The sequence below is a fragment of the Ursus americanus genome, chromosome 5, assembly GCF_024610735.1.
Source record: "Ursus americanus isolate L20-20 chromosome 5, mUrsAme1.1.p, whole genome shotgun sequence".
NCBI classification, from domain to species: Eukaryota; Metazoa; Chordata; class Mammalia; order Carnivora; family Ursidae; genus Ursus; species Ursus americanus.
In genome coordinates this window covers 16,703,022-16,719,077 of record NC_142131.1, presented here as the reverse complement: position 1 = coordinate 16,719,077, position 16,056 = coordinate 16,703,022, and the positions used below count along the sequence as shown (strand labels likewise).

The 16,056-nt window shown below is 37.4% G+C and overlaps 1 long non-coding RNA gene across 2 annotated transcripts in view; it reads right to left on the bottom strand.

The window, feature by feature from the left end:
- The window catches only part of LOC123791475 (uncharacterized), a 379,739-nt gene that overhangs the window by 167,732 nt on the left and 195,951 nt on the right, over positions 1 to 16,056 (bottom strand). For both annotated transcript variants that reach the window (XR_015724396.1, XR_015724397.1), the window contains one exon: positions 966 to 1,051. This is a non-coding gene — a long non-coding RNA (uncharacterized LOC123791475). The remainder of the gene's footprint in view (positions 1 to 965; positions 1,052 to 16,056) is intronic.

Here is a 16,056-nt window from a genome sequence, read left to right as displayed (position 1 = left end):
ACCGTGGAAGAAACAAAGGATCCTTCTTTATCTGTTTATTAATAGGCTAAATACATTCCTGGCAGCTGTACTTGAGAATAAAGTCTGTATTATCTACCCCGTGACTTCACGTTTGACCCTAAGATTTATCTAACCTCCTCTAAGTCTGATACAATTGGTTTTTTAAACCCAACTTAGTTATGATTTTTTACTGAATAGAAAATTTCAACAAGTTTCCCTTTCAAGGTGGGATATTACTTAGAATACTTTCAAGACACTTCCAATTATTTTTTCTACCTTTTTTGGTACTTCATGAGTATCCAGATTTGCAAGTGTTAAATAAATATTAAGTATCTTGTCAATTCTAAAGGATAAAGTTCAAATATATTTCTCCTAAGTATAAGGTAATAAATATCAAATTTGTCCATGTTGTCCAACTGGAGTAAAAGCAAGAAAGTTTGATCAGTTTGGAAATCTGGTGGACTTGGGTGAACATGGTAATAGATACTTTTTTACAGATTTGAAGGAAGAGAATTTGTGTCTATACAATTCTCTAGTTCTTGTAACACAAAGTGCAGAATGTCCTTGTAAGACTATTTCTTACTCCTTTGCCAAATACAGTTCTTAAGTACTATGTTTATATAACCATCTGCCATGTTTACATAGCAGAACTCAAAGGCAGAAATCTTACATTTGTCAGAAGCATGGCCATGCCCATAAGCCTATCTAGTATATAAATTATTTTGGAGTAAATTAGAATCTTTCCCCATTAATGTTCATTAACTTAAAAGCAGGGCCAAGCCTAATGCATAGCGGAGGGGTGGATAGCTTTGTCTTAGGAAACCCTGTCTCCCTCCTGTTGCCCTCCATTGAGAATCTAGTGACTTCCAATTGCCTGATATTCTTCATCCCATACCTCACCTAGACATTGTTTCTGCCCACCTTCCTCCCTTTATCCGTTCAACAAATATTTATTGAGCACTTACCACATGTCATCAGGCAGTGCTCCAGCTGGGTAGTGGAGTTCTATCAATGAACCAAAGAGAGATGTGTGGCCCAGTGCAGCTTATATCTAAGAAGGGAAACAGAAAAGAAATAATAAATATAATAAATGCATATATATAGGATGTCAGCAGATAATATGGCTATGGAAAAAAGATAAGTAAAGCACGGTAAAGAGGATGAGGATTATAGAGCTGGGGGAGTATAAGGGGAGGACTGTACTTTCAAATAGAGAGGCCAAGATGGGCCTCATTGAGAAGGCAGCTTCTAAGTAAAGAAGTCAGCCCTGTGGAAGTATGAAGGAGAGCTTCAAAGGAAGAAAAGGCCAATGTCCAAAGGCCCTAAAGTCAGAGTATGCTGGATGTGTTTGAGGAACCACAGGGAGCTACTGTGACTGAAAGAGAGTGAACAAGGAGAGGAATAGGGGAAGAAGTGAGGGGGAAAAAAAACAGGCTTCAGGAGGAGTGAGCATCCTAATAGACCCCTGGGAAGCTTTGGCTTTTAATCTGTATTAAATCCCATTCCACAGAGTTCTGTGCTTTGTTAAGACTCAGAGTTGACTAGATTGATGATATATTTATTTACTCATTCATTTAATTCTTTATTCATTCATTCATTCATTCATTCATTCATTCATTCATTCAACAAACACTTATGAAAGCCATAATACATAATGGGCCTCACATAGGCAGTAAGGCTCTAACAGTGAGCAAAAAGCAGACATAATCCCTGTCCTCAGGGAGTTTATGATCTAGTGAGGAAGACAGATAGTAATCTGACCATCACGGGAGAAGCCCTGTGAGGAAGAGTCCAGCAGAGGTGCAGGATGATACAGAAGTCCGGAATGGGAAAATGTGACTTAGTTATGAAGGTCAAGCACGCTGTGCTGAGAAAAAAAGCAATTAAGTGGCAAGTGAAAGATAAATAGGCATTAACTAGGCTAGCTAGAGAAAAGTGCCTAGGGGAACGGCAAGTGGCAGGCAGAAGGAGGATGGTGGCAGGGGACTGAAGGAAGGTGGACTGGTTGGAGCCTGAGAGCTGGAGGAGTATTGTGGGGGTGAGTCTGGACAGGTGGGGCAGAAGGTGGGAATTGAATGCGCTAGGGCTCAAAGGCCATAATAAGCAGTTTGTCTTTATCCTAAGCCCATAGGGAAGCCACTAAAAGATTTTAAGTAAGGTGGTGACCTGATAGGATTTAAGTTTTAAAGATCACTAATCCATATTGAATATGTATTAATGAGTTTATGTGTCTATCCTCTGGATAATTTGTTTGCATTTTAAAAGGAGCCTTATAGAGGTAATCCTGAACCCAAGCAGATCCTGGTGGGAATTTTAAATATTGCAGCAAGCTGATGAGAAAAAACCAGTGAGGTAGGGAAATTATTGAGCAGCCCATCAATTAAGTCAGAGAAGGAAGTCAGATTGTACATATTAAGCCTGTAAAATATGGCTTTCATTAAACTATTAAGATGTCAGGGAAGAACAAAATATTGGTTTTGTGTGAATACGAAATCCCTTTCATTTCTTTGATAAGCATTTTGACGCCTAGCGATGTTAAATGACTTTCCCAAAGTCACAGAGAAATTTCGTAGCAGTTCATCCAGTGTAAATTGCTTCCCAAAAAAGAGCAAAATGGGCAAATTAATTTAAGACTCAAACTAGAAGGTGTGGACATCTTAATGACTCCTAACTCTTTTGTTTTTACTTCTAAAACATTACGGAATACTTATGTCCATACAGCCTTAAAAATCCGGCTGTTCCCAGTCAACAGCCTCATGTGCAATCTCTTCCTCACAGTTGTGTGTTGAGTCTTCTCAAATTAGTCCTCAGAGGGAAAGCTGCTCGGTGAGTACCCTTCCTCTCCAGCCTCAGCACTACCCTTTCCACTACTACCACTGCCAGCTGTATCTGAGTCAGTCAACAAATATTAGGAGAACCTCAAGTATATACCAGACAGTCTGATAAAATACAAAGATTAAAAAAATTTCCCATTTTCCAAAAATCCAGTAGAATGAGAGCAACTGGCAAGTAAATGAATAATCACAAAAAACGTCACGGTTTTTCTTTAAAGTTGGACACAGGATGCTGTGGTACAAGACAAATGTCACACATAACTCCACCACAGATGAAGGACGCTTCACAGAAATGACATAAGTTGCCAGTTTTAAAGGATAGTTAAAATCTACCTCTGGATTGAGCAAAATAAGATTTTTTTTTTTTTAGATTACATGGAGTTGACACACCTCAAATTAATTTTCCTCAGCTGTCATTTGGTATGATTTTATCAGCCTATATTGAGGAACCCAAAACAAAACATTTCAGTGAAACTCATCATTGTTCATATAGGCCCTTATCCTGTGATTAACACATGGTTCCTTTGTGAAGTCCCATCTGGTACTAACATGAGGAGGGGCTGAACTTCCTCAGGGTTCCCACTGGTTTTTGTTTCCATTAGGGATCTTGTAAATTGTGTAACTGAATAAATTTCCTTTTTCCCATTAGAAAACCTGGGGCCAGATTTGAACCTAAGTACTTCAGACTTATCATTTCTTATTTGTTGCATGATTCTATGTATTTTAACATATATATGGACCCTCACCATCAGGATACAAAACAGTTGCATCATCCCCCAAAAATGACATCCTTACTCCACCACAACACTGGCAACCTCTGCTGTTCTCCACGACTGTATTTGTCTTTTCTCAAACATCATATAAATCGACTCATCTATTATGTAACCTCTTAAGCCTGGCTTCTTTCACTCAGCCTAACATCATTTGTGAAACTCATCTAGGTTGTGGCATGCATCCGTAGTTTGTTCCTTTTGATTGGTCAGTATTCTTTCAGAAGCATGGGTATACCACAGTTTTGTACACTCACGCATTGGAAGGCTTTGGGATTTTTTTTTTCCAGTTTGCAACAGTAATGCTCAGAACTGCTATCAACATTCAACTATGGACACAATATCAATATAAGGTTTAATTCCTATAGATAAAAATCAGGAGTGATATTGCTAATTCATATGGTAGGTATATGTATAAGAACTGCCAAACCTGTTTTCCAGAATGGATGTACCATTTTGCATTCCCACCAGCAATATGTGAGAGTTCCATTTGCTTCAGTCATGTCAACACTTGGTATTGTCAAGATTTTTATTTAAGCCATTCTAGTAGATGTATTACGTATTATCTCACTGTGGTTCTAATCTGAATTTCCTTAAAAGCTAAGAATACGGTACATCTTTTCATGTACGTGTTTTTCTTGGTCATTTTAAGTCCACTTTTCCTTTTCCTTCTTTTTTTTTTTTGCAACCTCTTTTAAATTTACAATATATTTCTGCTTTTTCTCCGTGTTATTGAAGAAACTTAGGGCATTACTGGTGTAAGTATGGGTATATATGCCTAAGTTAAGTTAAATACAAAATACAGTCACAAAAATGTAGCATTTCAACAAATTTCAATTTAAGTTCTTTATTATTTTTGTCTTTTCCTGTATGTGTTTTATGGTCTATGAAAGGTATAAAGCACTGTATTTTTTTCTTCTTATTTCTAAATCTGATATTTTCTAAGCTCTGGAATAAAATCTAGAAAAAGAAAACCAGTAAATCACTGAAAGCAGACAAAATAATGCTTTCAACAAAGAACCCAATGGAATTGTCCTTTTGAAATGTTATTACATTGTCTCTGTGTGTGTTTGGCTCTGCCGGTTGCATTCTGCAATTCCTATTCTCTGCCAGCTCTGGAGAAGGATAGAGCCAAATAACTGTGGGTTTTTTGATCTACTTGTCACCAAAAAGTTTGACAAAAGTCTCTTAAGCATTAGAACTATAAAAAACATTTACAACAGGATCAGAAAAAGCATGAAGTTTAACTCAATTGGTTCTGCGTTAAGCCCATGGTTTAGACCAGGCTCATTAAAAGCACAGATTTTGTTGCAAACCTGCGATTATTTCAAATGAAGTGATTCATGCTTTGGATAACTGCCATAAAAGTTTGGTAAAATATGATCGTTTCAATTAACTTTTCATTTGAAATTGTGCATGTAAAATACATAGCTAAAAGCAAAACTCTAGAATACGATATCACACTAACAAAAATGCCCCGTCATTCCCTCAAGAAGTTAGAGCAAGTGCTCTTCCAGTTCATACTGGGAAATCATTGTACTTGGTATACTTTGAATGAAATGCTTGTCTGCCAAGTCTATGAATCTAAGCCTCTAAAACCAAGAAGACTTAGTAAAGGCTTCAGATAGATCTGTGTGTATTTTTTTAAGCTTCTCCAGGGGATTAGCACTATCTGGTCCTTGTGGAATGAGTGACTTCCTGACCCTGTGTTCTCCCTCTTTCCAAAATGGTTAAAGAGGGTTTACCTTGAGTCCAGTCTGGACTTTAGAAGAATTTCAAAAGTAAGGAGAAGACCTTGCATCTCCTCCATTTGTTTCCTGAGGTCTGAACTTCTTCTTTTTTTTTTAATGATATATTTATTTGAGAGAGAGAGAAAGAGAACTTATGTGAGCAGGGGAGAGGCAGAGGGAAAGGGGGAGAGAATCCTTCAGTAGACTCCCCGCTGAGCATGGAGCCTGATGTGGGGCTCCATCCCAGGACCCCAAGATCATGATCTGAGTGGAAATCAAGAGTTGGACACTCAACTGACTGAGGCACCCAGGCACCCTTGGACTTATTTAAGAGAAAGGAAAGAGAGTTAGGGACAGTGGAAGGAAAGAAGAGAGATAAAGAGACAGAAAGGGAGACAGAGATGGACAGAGATGGATGGATGGATGGGTGGAAGGAAGGAAGGAAGGAAGGAAGGAAGGAAGGAAGGAAGGAAGGAAGGAAATAGGAGAGGGGAGAAGGAAGAAAAATGGCTTGTGGACACAATAAAGTCTCAATAAGTATTTGTGGAGTGAATGAATGAACGAATATAAATTTCTTAAAGAAGGCATCACAGTGTAATGGATTTAGTCAACGGATAAAGGATAAATGCTACATTCTTTCTTGCTAGCTAAGGTGTGAATGGTGGCAGAGAAGTAAATAGATGGAGAAAAGACTGCTCCTGAATACAAGGGAAGGGTACTGGGAAAGGATCCTAAAGGTGTCAAGTAGTTTGTGTGATTTTGCCTGCAGCCAGCCCAGTTTGACTTTGTCTCTATGTGGATTAATCATATGATGTAGTATAGCATATTCATAAGCACAGGTTCCAAAGGCAGATTTCCTGAGTTGAAACACTATTACCAATTACTGATTGACCTTAAGCCTCACTATTTCTGTGCCTCGGTTTCTTTTATCTGTTCATTGAAGATACTAGCAGTACCTATCTAATAGTGTTGTTATGAGGATTAAGAGTTAATATAGGTAAAAAAAAAAAAAAAAAAAAAAAAAACACTTAGCAAGCATAGTGAAGCCTTAATGTATTGGTTCTTATTATTCAGTAAGAATAAAGATGAAAAGTGTATCGACTTATTATCTAGGCTACATAAAGAAAGTGTGAGGATATCATCTTTGTGATTGTGGACCTTTGAAATACTGAATTGTTAAATTAATAAAAATATTTCCATTGCAATTACTTAATTGGTTTTTCAGGAAAATTAGCCTCCTATCAGTTTAAGCACTTTCTCCTTTGTTAGGCAGTCTCTTCGAGATAAATTAAATATAAGATCCTAGAACTGCAGTGCTGAGAAATACACAAGGGGTGAACTTATCCTTAAGGAAGCAAGGGAAGCAATCCTCACAGCCCCTGTTGGTGACCCGCAGCTGTTGAAGAAAGCCAACTGCCAAGCATAGGAGCAAGCAACTTGCTGTGTCTCAAGTCTGGAACACAATGGCCAATTATTTATTGCCAGTAATGCCTCACAGCAGACTAAGAAGACAACCATTTTTTCTCAGTAAATTTATATTGCTTGCATTCTGGAAAAAAAACAAATTGCATGTTGTTTGAATTGGAATTTGGCCATAATACCTAAAGTTAATGTTCTTAAGATTGCAAAAATTATTGGTGATGATAAGAAAACAAGACCATATTTTTATATTTTAATTTTAACCCAAAGAGAGAAAACCCCAGCAGAGTTGGCAGGAAAAGCAATTGGAAAGGACTCAACTCTTCCAAATATTCGTCAATATAGAAATGGTTTTGAACACAAGTGATGAGGAAATCCCACAGACTAAGTTGGCATAGATTAAAGAAATAACACAAAAAGTTGAAGAGGTTTAGTCCATGCAGAGTGGGAAGGACTGAACGGCCCTTAAGAAGGCCATACTACAGAGTACACCAAATTCCTAATTCATTACTTACTAACACGTTTTCAGTGTTTATCTGTTTATTTTTAACAAGGTCATCCATGAATCAATCAACAGTTAGTACCAGGGGCAAAAGACAAAACTGCCCATTGACTGCTACAAGAGCTTTCAAAAATACTAATTGATCAATAGTGATCATTGGTACTGTGAACCTTCATTCCTTTAGGGATTTGCTTAACCACAGACTTTCTCTGGAGCCAATCTCATAATGCAGCCTCCCTTTGGATCTTCAGTAACCTCATTAATGGCTGCCCTGTGCTCCCTGTCTACTTTTAATTTCTTCTAGTAATAGAAAATACTTCATAATGGAAGATTTAATTAACTGAGTTTCCAAAAAGCTATTTACAGTGAACTGGGAACATTAGCTTTAATTTTTATTGTTCAAGAATGAAGATACCCTTTTTACAACAGATTAAATGCAGCAGGAAAACAACATTTTAACCACACTAAAGTGTGGGAACCCACTGGCAAAAGTCAATTGTGCTGCTGAGAAGACAAAGGCTATGACAGTCTGATCTGAGGGGAGAGGCCCTGTTCGAAGCTCCTTGTCCTTTCCTTAACTTTCCTTGAGTAACTCTTAACAGGCCCCATTCACATCTACAAGAGCTCTAACCCGGGTAAGGATCGGTTTTCTACCACCAGAAGCAAAACATTACAGTAAGGTGTGCAAAATGGTGGGTCATTTCCTTCTCTCTGTCCCCACACAATAGAATCTTACATCTTTTCAAAAAAAAAAATATACAAGAGGCTTTTCTAGGACCGTTAAAGATGTGCCTTAAATAGCTAGGTATGATTTTCAAGAAAATTCCTCATTGGGTAGTGTCAAAGAGAAAGAAAGAAAAATCAGTGTGACCTTGAAAAAACAAAGAGGTCTTGAGGTCAATCAGCTAAATATTTGTGCAGAGAAATTTTCCACAGCATTTATTAATTTATAACCTTTGAGCTTGTCCTGACATAAGATTATACACATAACCTGGTTGGCTATTAGCTACCCGACCAATTGATAGGTAACTCAGCGAGTCATCCCAATCACACGCATAAATACATGGTTGGGGCATGCATATGGCTTGTTGAAAATGTGTCTTTAAAACTCTCACAGAAATTAGCTGCTGAATGTTGCACACTAGCCATTTTTCAAAGTGAGGCTCTTTCACAGTTTTACCTTTTTCTCTCATTTACCAAATGAAATTAGACCACATTACAGACTAATACCTCATGAATTGCATCTATTAAATCAGAGCCAATTTGAGTTATAGAGGCATATGCACCCAGAAGCACTAAATGCCCTGTGAAAAAGCAGAAAGGTAGCTTAAAGGTTTATAGCACCAAGTAGCTTTTCATCTGTAAAAGACCTGGGTTCAATTCTTTGCTTTCCGGCTGAGTAAAGTGACATTCATGGCTCTATCATGACTCGCATCACAAAAACCAGATTGTTGGTTTGCTAACCAATGCGGAAGTCGAACAAAGAAGGTCACACATTGCAAATTTCTGTAGAAGTGGAAATCCTGTGTGTTGATCTGTTTCCGACTCCACTGTGCACAGACTAGGAACAGAAACTTGTCTGGAGGAGCTCAAAAATTTATTCTTTAATAAAAACAGTATAATTTTCATCTATATTATCCCAGAAAAGACTTGATACAGTTCACAAGAACCAAGCTTCAAAGACAAACACAAATCCCAAAATCTTTTCTTTGGAAAGGTTTAAATATCGCAGCTTTTATTGTGTTTGGACCTCTGAAGCAACTGATTTAGGAGTTAACTTTTGTAGGAGTTTACTGCTCCCTCAAATAATTCATTACCAATGGGTATTCTGCCTTCGCAATTAATCAGGTTTGAAAGTGCTCATTTGGTGCGTTTGTATTGTTTAAATAAATCTGGAAACACTAACCCTGTCACGTTCAGGGGTCGAGTGTGGGAATGAATCTGTAGACACAGAGGGTAAAATACTTCAAGGCGTATCCCCAAGAGATTTCCCGCTGGACAATCAGAATTTATTTTCCAAGAGGAGGGTGTCCCCGTGCAAGTGAGCCCTGTAGTGTGTTTTAAGGTCTCCTTAACCTGTCTCGGCAAATTGCATAAATCACAGCTATAAAGTCTTCCCATTCAGCATGTTAGGGCTAGAGAAAGCTGACCAGCTTCTGACCTCTTATTCTGGGCCCCAACTGACCCTAACTTAGAAGTTCAAGCGGTCAATTGCAGGTCACTGAGGGCAGTCTCAGAATCTTTTTAATTCCACTTGGACGGCAAGGTTAAATTTATGCGGCACAGAGATTTTCTCAGGTCTGGGGATGTGATGCTTACGGAGTCCACACCTAGACGACCAAAGGAGAAAGAAAAAAAGGAGAGAAAGAAAAAAACAAACTTTAAGTTGGTGTCCTCCTAACCAGCTCCACATTGGTATACGCCATGTCGGTCGTTTATCAGTATAATGGATCTACAGACAGCCTTAAACAATTGTCAAACATTCTTTTAAAAGCCATTAGTTTTTCAACTAATATATATCTGTTTTGTGCATTTGTTGAACCCTTCACTTGTCACTGAGAACGGCCTGTTAAGCTAAGCAGAGGCCTGATCAGTTTTCCGTGAGCGCTGAGCCTCAGGGTTCACCTGGGTCAGCCACAAGATTTATGAGGCCCAGTGCCAGTATCTGATTGGGACTGTTAGTGCTAAAGAAAGCTGACACTTCCTCCCTTTCCCTCCTCCTCAAGCTCTACACACAAAGTCCAGTGACTTAACTTGTACATTCCCACTGGCTGCCTAAGAGGCAGCAAAATTGATGACCTGTACAGACACCAAAGTGGACATCAATAAAAAAAGATGGATGTGAACGAGTGGAGTGACATGCCTCATTGCTGAGGGGACTGAGGAGGGGAGAGAAAAGGTTAAAAAAACACTAGAAAGTTATTTATATAAGCTTCAAGGACAAGGATTTTGTCACTACTTGCCTAAGGATTTGCTCTTAAAATATTTTTTCCTCTAGCTTCCATCCTTCTCCAGTTGGCACCAAAAAAAAAAAAAAAAAAAAGAAAAGAAAGAAAGAAAAGAAAAGAAAAAAGAAAAAAGAAAAAAAGAAGGCTGGGGAACCTCTGGTAATTACTAGATTTTTTTATTTGTTGGCTTAAGTTCAGAAACATTTTTTACTCTTTTTTGGTCACAAAAGTGTGACACAATGATATGGATGAAAACTCTTGAAACATGGAAGAAAAATGTAGGCTGACGTTCTAAAAAGGAGCCATGATTGACAAAGCATTGCCGTTGTGCTTCTTAATTAATAAGAATGGTTAAAAGCTGAGTGAATGACATTTTCTAGAACCTAGTAGATGTGAGTGCTCTGAAATAACATGCTCGTGTTGAAGCATCTCCCAAGGAACCTCCCCAAAACACTAGGAATTGTACTCATGAAGATGGAATCCACAGACTAGTTTACAAATGAGAAATGAGCGAAAGTAACTGGATTAGACTTGAGTATGCTGGATGCGTTCTATTTTAAAGGGCTTGTGAGAAAAATTATTTGGTGGCTTAGCGAGCACTCCAAATTAGGTCCAAAAAAAGACAAGTAAAATGAATAAAAGAATAATTTTCAGTGTTTCTTCTCGTTCTCTCTTGATGTAGGTTTATTTGCCCTCTAGGATGTTTTCTGCATGCTTAGGTATTATGTAAATGAGGTCTAAATCTAAAATGTGATCAGTGCCATTGGGAGTGATTATGTACTCAGCCACAGCAGAAGAAATGGCAGACTCCCTAGATCACAGTGTTTGCAGGGACTGTTCCATGCTAACTCTGCCTTGATTTTGATGCTCCCTTCAGTAAACATGGTCTGATAGTCTACTATCTTACAGCAGAAGAAAACTGAAAAAAATATGAAATTAATTTTTAATAATTCCTGGTGCGCCAGATGAGGATACTTTTATACTGAGATAAACCCTTACTAGATTCCAGATCAAGACAGTAAGAACTAAAGCTGTCACATTATCCCTTTTCTGCTCAGAGACTGAGCTTGACATCTTGAGGAAAGGAACTTGAAGCCCTTACCATTTCAGCAACAAAGATGGGTCAGTTTCACAGATCACAATCTAATGCCTCTCGTTGCTCTTGAGATGGCAGTAGAGTATGCTCTGCACTAAATCACAACAGCACTTGGGACAAAGTGTTGGGAGGAAGTCCTGATCCCTGGTGACTTTGTTTCCTAGCTTAGCATAGCCAACCCATCCAGAATCGAAAACTCTTAAGTGAGGGGGACCGTGAGACCCACCCTCTCTTCTGCCAGTTCCCGACCCTATCTGACTTGCTATGCACTGCCTTTTCTGTATACATAGAGCAACTTTTGAGCATGAAGGTTTACTATTAAGGATAGAGTAATATCAGCCAGGTTAGTGAGTCACTATTCCTATTCTAAAATAACATAGAGTTTGCCATCAAAAAATCTGTCAGAGGAGGCCTGTTCCAACCCTGCTACTTTGTCTGATACCAGCTCAGTTTTAAAAGTCGTACTAAACCCATCTCTCTAGGTTCCCCACCTGAGACTTCACATCTTTGCCCTTGGGATTTTCACAAACTCCTGACATACCACTGGCTTTTCTCCAGGCTCAACAAGGTAACCCTTATTTCTGTAAAGAGTCAAGTCCCCACAGGGACTTCTGCGAGATCAGGAAGGATTTGCATAGGCAGTCTCAAGCTCAACTTATGACCTAAAGTAACTGCCAGCAGGAAGATGAAATGAGTTTATAAAATCCCTGATCTACCAGCGTGTTAAGAAGGGTTTTAAGAGTTTAATTGTGAGTTATTTAGTTTTATTTCCTTTAGAATCAAATGTATTTTTGTTATGATCACTACTATAGTCATAAAGTGCTTTGGTTTTTTTTTTCCCTTTATTTAATGAATACATGATGGAGTTGTGAGAATAACCTAGCATAGTGTTTGGCATCAAATAGCTTTTTAATACATTTTAATTGACCTTCCCAGCTCCCTCTGGTCTTCTTTGCAGCTGAGCTATCATCTCCCTAGAGGATGGATTTTCAGGGGATCTTAGCCGAAATATACAGCTCAGCATTTTGACAAGTTAATAAAGAAGTCCTGAGTAAAAACCTCACTTTCTCCAGACTATCTAAGAAAGCTTCTGAAATGTCCATCTTAGATCCTAATGGCTCCTCATTTTCATTTAGATGCACAGGGATCATCAGAGAGTTTGTCAAAAGATGGTTGAGAAATTGTGGTTGCATTCCCTGGAACTATCACTACATATAAGGTCATTCCAAAGGGTAGACTGGGGATCCAAGAATGGTACTTCCAAGGGGCTCAGTGCCATCTATTTGAGAGAGAATTTGAGCTCTTAGAGGGTTAAAAGTAACCCTGATTCTTCAATGGCTAATTCTGGATCCTCTATCTGCTGAGACACTTCTGCTCTTCTTCCAGTAAACTGACAATATAGATTTCCCATTTGCATCGGGTAGCAATATTAAAAAATTTCCTTAAGCAGCTCAGGAATGGAGTCCACCATGACATGTGCTCTGGGACCCTTTGACTAAAAAAGTGTTGAGGAGACATATTTTAGATTATCTGAGTAATGTGGAAGAATTCTTAAATTCTTAAATCAGGCTCAATAGTATGTGAGAAGATTCTCAGACCACTAGGGCTGAAATGACTGTGGTTCTGCTACCCAGATGCACCTACAAGTTCGTAGGCTCAAGCTCTGAATTCAATCTGATGTCAGGCAGCTCTAGGGGCAGACCTTGGTCTTCTCTGAGCTGGAAATGGATGTCAAGGGAAAGTAACTTCTAGCCTCACAGGATTCTGGGAAGGGACATTCCAGGGTCCCTCCAGCTTAAGGCAAATAATTGGTTCTGCCTCACCTGATCTAGAAAAAAAAATAGTTTAAAGTCTCACTGGTCTCTCTTTATACAATATAGAACTTTTCTGGAATTTGGGATCATAATGCTATCCTTAAAAATCAGGGATTTTACCAAAGAATGAATGCACCTTGAATATATAACAGGGATTAAAAGTATTTTTATAGATAAACACTAAAAGTTTGCCAATTCTGAGATTGTTTTACTAGTAGTTCTCTTTCCATGAGGCAGACAATCATACTAAATGAATCAAATTACTACCCTTTTATCCTTTGTTGATTTTTTAATGTTATTTTTCAATTTAAAAAATCATAATTATGCATGAAAACTTTTAAAAAGTTACTAAGAATTAAATTATGGAACCAACAAATGCTGATAGTTTAATTAATCACAACTAAGTGAATCTTCTTGAATTCACTAATCAGTATAGATGTCACGATTGAAAAATTGAGTTGTAAAGTCACTATCTCAACCTAAATCTCTATTTTATGTGTAAATATATAGCCACATACTTCGTATTTTCTTTTATGAAGACAGATCATAAACTATCAACACCAGATATGCTATTCAGGTGTCTCCCCATAAGATCAAAGTGTTTTAGACATCTTAATGATTTAGCATATGCACTACACCATTCAGAAGGTCGCTCAGAATTAAAATTGCAAAAAATCCATTGTCAAACTGTCATAAAGAAAATAGTTTTGTCAGTCTTTAGCCATTGACAAATATAGCATTGTCAGGACGGATCAGCAGAGAATGCCTTTGAAGCTTTTGCTATATTAAATATTTGTTTACTTCCTAATCAGGCAAATTTATGCTAACTGCTGAATTTCTAGTGATTAGGCATCACTGGCACGTCAGAACACCTTGCAGGGACCATGTGGCTGGTTCTTAACAGCAAATCAATCCATTGTTGTGCTCACACAGCAAGGTAGTCTTTTGCCACAATGATCAAAATTTGTATTTCCACTCAAAACACATCTGAATAAAATGAACATTTGGTTTAGAAATTTCTTCTTAATCTATTTGAACTTTATCGAGTGGAAATATTTATTTGGCAAAATTACTATTTGATAAGGAAAATATTTTCCAAGGTAGATGCAATTGAAGATAGCCTACTTTTTAAATGGAAGTAGAATCTTAGTTACTTTAAAAGAGAAACTACTACTATTGCTTATTATTTATAATCATCATCATCATTATTATTACTTTTGTAGGAAGGAAAAGGAGGAGGAGGAAGTGGAGGAGGAAGAAAGAAGAGGAAGGCGTATCTTCTTTTGCTCAGAATTATCAAAGACTTTTCATCAATAGCCAATAAAATGTGCATCTTACTTCTTCCCGAGACTCTTTAAGTAGTTCATGCAAATCATCTGAAAATAATTTTGGGTTAAATAATACAACCAAAGTGAAAAGATGGCACTTAACATGACTAATTTAATTAAATGGGCCCCTATGCTGGTCCAGTAAAGAGATTCATATATAATTAGTAGAACGAGAGAGTGCCCCACTCTGTTCACATAAACCATTCAACCATCTTCATAATCAACGTGGACCATCCCATCTAAATTTAATATGCAGCCACTCATAACCAGTAAGACCTCCGGTGGTTACAACAGCCTTCTTTGCCATGCTGACATCCAATTTATACTCTTCCCCCAAACAGAGCCAACATTCAAAAGCACAGAAATTTCTCTTTTTAAAAAAAATGACTTTGAACTACTTACTCTGCTGTAATAAAAAAAAAAATCTATATTGCAAACTGTGGTCATACTTTGCATTGTCTATTCCCGGGATGACTTGTCACAACACTGTGCGACTCCCGATTGTGCGGATGGATACTCATTCGACGAACAAAACTTACACCTCAATAAACAGCAAGTCTGTATATTAGACGAGAAAAGAATATGCAGGAAAAAAAACCCCACATTTTCTAAAAAACAAGAAAAAAGAGAAAAGCCTGCAGGACAAGTTGGAGAAAAGGATTTTGCCCCTATTCCAAAGAGTTACTTCTATCAAATTTTTTCTCATTTCCATGATTTTTTTTTTCTATTAAGATCTGCTGGGGAAATAAAAGCAAAGGGTGGAGCAGAATTTGCTAGAGATGACAGATAGCTCTTCTTTAATGACTTATAAAAGAAAAGCGACATCTCAAATTTTACTTTATGGAACACAGAAGGAATATGCTAAGCAATGCTATAGATTTTATCTAGCATACCCATTTTGCTTATTTGTGGAAATATTATCATTTTACTGCTAAGATTATTGACACAGTTCTAAGGAACATGTCTATTAAGTTCTTTTATCCTTTCTAAATTATTATTAAGGATGAATGTCTTTGAAGTGAAGCTTCTGGTCAGTAAAAGGGGAAATTCACCACTAAGTGGACTAATTGTAGTATATATAAGGGAGTTGTCTTTAGCCAAAGGAATTTTCCATTAAGAATACAGAAACTTAAGTTTGCTACTTTATGGGAGGTAGTCCATAAAATATTTCATGTGAAAATTAAAGTATTTCTACCTCAGTAAGGTTACAGGTTAAAAAAAAAAAAAAACAAGCACATGTTAATATACTTTTATCCATTCTACACATAAAATTACTTTTTGGGGGGGATGATACACATTCACTGAAACAAACAAACAAACAAACACTAGAAAAGCCAATATTAACCATTAGTAAAATTCTGGTGCATAATCTTCCAGATAGAATATATATAAGAAACTTCTGGATCAGATTTTTAGTTACAAAAACAGGCCCAATTATGTTTTATTTATCCTATTGAACCTCTAAACTTTTTTACATCACTTGAAAAGATTAGTATTTTATTTTAAATTGATCCAACTCTATACAGTGTGTTCTATGTGAGACAAAGTCCAGAAGACTCTCTTTTCCTGTATCTTTAAACCAGTACATAACTTCTGTTTAAGGGCCTAGTGACAA